The 3,837-nt window shown below is 46.4% G+C and overlaps 1 long non-coding RNA gene across 1 annotated transcript; it reads left to right on the top strand.

The window, feature by feature from the left end:
- The first annotated feature begins 1,274 nt into the window (after positions 1–1,274).
- On the top strand, positions 1,275–3,215 carry LOC116653833. Its single transcript, XR_004308331.1, has 2 exons — positions 1,275–1,804; positions 3,049–3,215. It is a non-coding gene; the product is annotated as an uncharacterized LOC116653833 (long non-coding RNA).
- Positions 3,216–3,837: the final 622 nt, after the last annotated feature.

The following is a 3,837-nucleotide window of genomic DNA, read 5'->3' as shown; positions in this document are numbered from 1 at the left end:
GGTATTTACATGAGTATACTTCAGAGAGTAGGTGGAAGGGTTACAGGATAACCATTTCAGTTGCTTCCCATGTATTTCAAGCAGTGAATACTCTGTGAGTCAACTTCTCATCTGAATCTGGATTATGATGTTTGGAAATGGATTTCTGAAATAAACAAATATGATAATTATAAGGATTTGCCCACCTGCTCTTTGTTATCATTTCCATCCAGTATTTATATAAAAATACATACCATAGAGATATGCATAAAACAAATTACACTAATAAAAAAACACCCATAACCTTCTAGATTGCCTCCCTAATCCTTTTGTCAGTGAATAATCAACCTAAATTGCCATAAAAACTGTGTGTCCATGAGTGAGCAGCAAGATTTACATATGCAGATAAACAGAAGGAAGGCTTTCACCATAACTTAGTGTTTCTAATCTGCTGTTAAGCTCTTCCATAAACTCCTGAAGTATGTGTAGTCTGGGCCAAAGTCAGCCTCATCCTACAGTCCAAACCCCACTCACTGTTCGAGGCCTTCAGCCTCACAGCTGTTCAGGAGCAGGCACAAGGTACAGTGCAGCGTCACCAACTTGCACGTGCTGTATGAGGAGTCTGACAAGGACCCAACACCAGCAATCAGAGCTCATCACTGAGGCATGGAAACAACATCACACGCATATGAGACGTGCCCACCTCTGTTCCAGTTGCCACGGGAAACCTAGCTTTGATTTTGCTTGTGTCTCAGTGTAAAAACAGCTGGGAGCATGCAGCATCAATACGGAGGGTCTGGCTTAGCACCCTTTGGGCACAAACCTAAATAATACAGGTGTCGGAGTGAAATCTTTATGAATGTTTACTCCTCTGGTGCTGTGCTTGGATGCTGAACTGTTCTAAGAGCTCTAAGTGACCCTTTAAGCTTCAGTGCAGCCAGACAAACTTTTATCCCAGACAATTAGGAGGGAAAACACGGTAATGTCACGCAAACGTGATCCAGTGACTTAATTAGAACCAAGTTAGCTGAGACAGAGAGGAGCTGTAAATCTCTTGAGACTGACGGGAGTGTTGAGGGCGGGTGAAGCCCTTGCAGCACTGAGAGCACGCAATAGGGGGAATAAAAAGAGAAAAAAGAAAAAGAAAGAAAGAAAGAGGGAGAGAGAAGGGGGAAACCTTTTCAGACAGAACAGAAGAGCCGAAAGAGTTAACTCGCAGCCGCAGCCCTCGCAAGGCAGCCCTCGGCAGAGGCCTGGGAAGCAGCCCGGCGCCCTCTGGTGCAGGAGAGCAGCAGCAGTGGAAATTTCCTCTAGGAAGCAGCTTTGTTTCGAAGTTCAGACGGATTAAAACGACGCTAAAACGTGCTGGCGGGACGGGGAGCCCCGCCCGGAGGCATTTTGTTCTGGGGGTGTTGCGGGGACTTTCTTCTTTCTCATTATTTTTATTTCGATTTGTTATGTTTTTCATTTATTTCCCGCTTCGGTGCCGAGCCTCACGTTGAGACGTGACGTGAAGAATGGAGCGTGGAAAAGCGGGCGGTAAATGCCGAGCTTAGAGGCTCCTTCAGAGCCGAGAGATGTTCCTTCACTCCTCAGTTTCCCAGGAGGGAGAACCTGAACGGGAGCCGGGCAGAAAGCCCTTCTTCCCACATGACTCCAATACTAAATGGGACGAGCCACAAAAAAGGCAGCCTTGCTTTCAGGCAGCAATACGTTGCTATTGAAGAAATGTGCACAGCTCTAGGAGAGCTTATTTTAGCCGTCAGGAGAGCGAGGAGAACCCTGTGCCGTCAAGCTGAGGGTGCCGATTTCGCATATTTGCGGTGTAAGCCGGAGCAGAAAAAACAAAGCAAGTAATTGTAGCTGAGATTAGGAAGCAACACACGCACATACGCCTGCCTACGAACGGCCGAAACGGGAGAGCAAAACTGCAGGGTTATCATTTTAGGTACCGGGTCGGGAAATGCATGACGTTCATTATTACTATTACTAATAATAGCAATAATAAAAATTAAGAAAAAGATGAAAAGAGAGAAAAGGAGGGGAAAGGGAAAAGGAAAAACAAAAAGCAGTGATGTCAGTAGAGCGGAGCGCATCGAGGAAGCTCCGTAGCTCCTCTCCCGCAGCCGCCTCTCGCCCCTTCCCAACCCCTCCAAAAGCGGCCGGTCCCGCAGCAAGTAGAAGCGCCGGGAGGAGGCGGCTCCGGGTCGCTGCGGTGCTGCCCGTAGGGCTTCAGGTCACCCTGCACGCCTGGCATTCCCCCAAGGGAGACAGCGGGCGGCGGGCTGCTCCTGCACCTGAGGATAAAGCTGACTTTAAAAAAGATAAGAAAAAGAAAAAAAAAAAGGAAAAGCGTGTGTGTGTGTGTGTGTGAGTTCTTTTGCAATTGGCGCTTTCAGCCTCTCTTCTGATTACTTGAGAAACTTTGGGAAATGAGCGGCAAGTCCCCGACGTCCGCTCTGCTTTTGCGCACCGACTGGAAGGCTGAGATTTCTTCCAGTCACACATTACCCGGGGAAAGAAAAACAGAATGCCACATAAGGACAAGATTTCTCTCATATAAGGCAGCAGAACGCTGCTGTCACAGCACGGGCGGGGCCGTGCACCTGGCCCGCAGCATAGAGACACTGCTCTGCCATTACGGGATCTCCAACGGGCTGCATGGAGAAAGGGCATCGGATACAAAATAAAATAAAATAAAATAAAATAAAATAAAATAAAATAAAATAAAATAAAATAAAATAAAATAAAATAAAATAAAATATAAAATAAAATATAAAATAAAATATAAAATAAAATAAAATATAAAATAAAATAAAATACCCACTCTTCAGGCAGCCCAAGCGCACTGTCGCTGAGTACATGTAGGAAGGGGTCGTATGCAGGCGGGCTTGTCCTATTAATAGGACACGGGAAAAGACGGAAGAGCAAACGCTTGTCCTGGAGATAACGTGGGATGTTACTTGGGCAATAGATTAAAAGCTGGAAATCAGCAGCAAATGCGCTGGTATTTCGCGTTAGCGTTATCGAAAGCAGCGTCCCCGCTTTGCTGAGCGTCCTTTCTTGCAGGAGAGAAGCGGAGCATTGGGAAGCGGCAGAAAAAATGGGGGGAAAGGAATACAGATGACAGCTCCCGCCGGGAAGCGAATCAAAGTTATAGAGTGGAAACGTGCGGCTATCACGGGCTGCTCTTCAGCGAGCGGTTGGAAACCATAAACATATAAATACAGAACTAATTACGAGACCGCATCGGAGTTTATCTAAAAATGTCTGGGAAGTAACAGAGCCAGCTTTGAAAGCGTCGCTGCCTCTCAGGGAAGCCCGTCGGTGCTGGAGGGTTGGCAGCCGAACGCCAAATGGAGGGTGCGGGGTGGGAGGGGGAACTGATCTCCCCACGCTGCGAAACGTGTTACAATCCGATTGTCCGTTACAATCGCGATCCGTCGCGATTTGGGTAGTTGAGGAGCACGAAGTATCGGTCGTCACCGCAGTTGTTAAAAAGCGGCCAGCGGCGAGAGATTGGGGTGTGCGCATCGCTCAGAGTATGACCTCAAGTTGGAGAAGGAAGCACCGCAGGTGACAGGACTCCGGCAGTCATTCATTGACTTTAAACAGAAATAACTGATTGTGAAAGAACTCTTCAAAACAGAGATTTCACAAAAGAACAATTCGGTATTTTTGCTTATAAGTATTTTGTATATATATATATATAAATACACGCATAATTCGGACTTTTCTTTCATTCCTCGCTTTGAGTCCGTGCTTATTACTATCCAGTAGGATTTCAGAATAATAATAAAAAACATTGCACAAAATAAGGAGGGCGTAGTGACTACATTTGTGCAGGCATACAGGGCA

The sequence above is a fragment of the Coturnix japonica genome, chromosome 1, assembly GCF_001577835.2.
Source record: "Coturnix japonica isolate 7356 chromosome 1, Coturnix japonica 2.1, whole genome shotgun sequence".
Classification (NCBI taxonomy): Eukaryota; Metazoa; Chordata; class Aves; order Galliformes; family Phasianidae; genus Coturnix; species Coturnix japonica.
This window is presented reverse-complemented; position numbering and strand designations above follow the sequence as displayed.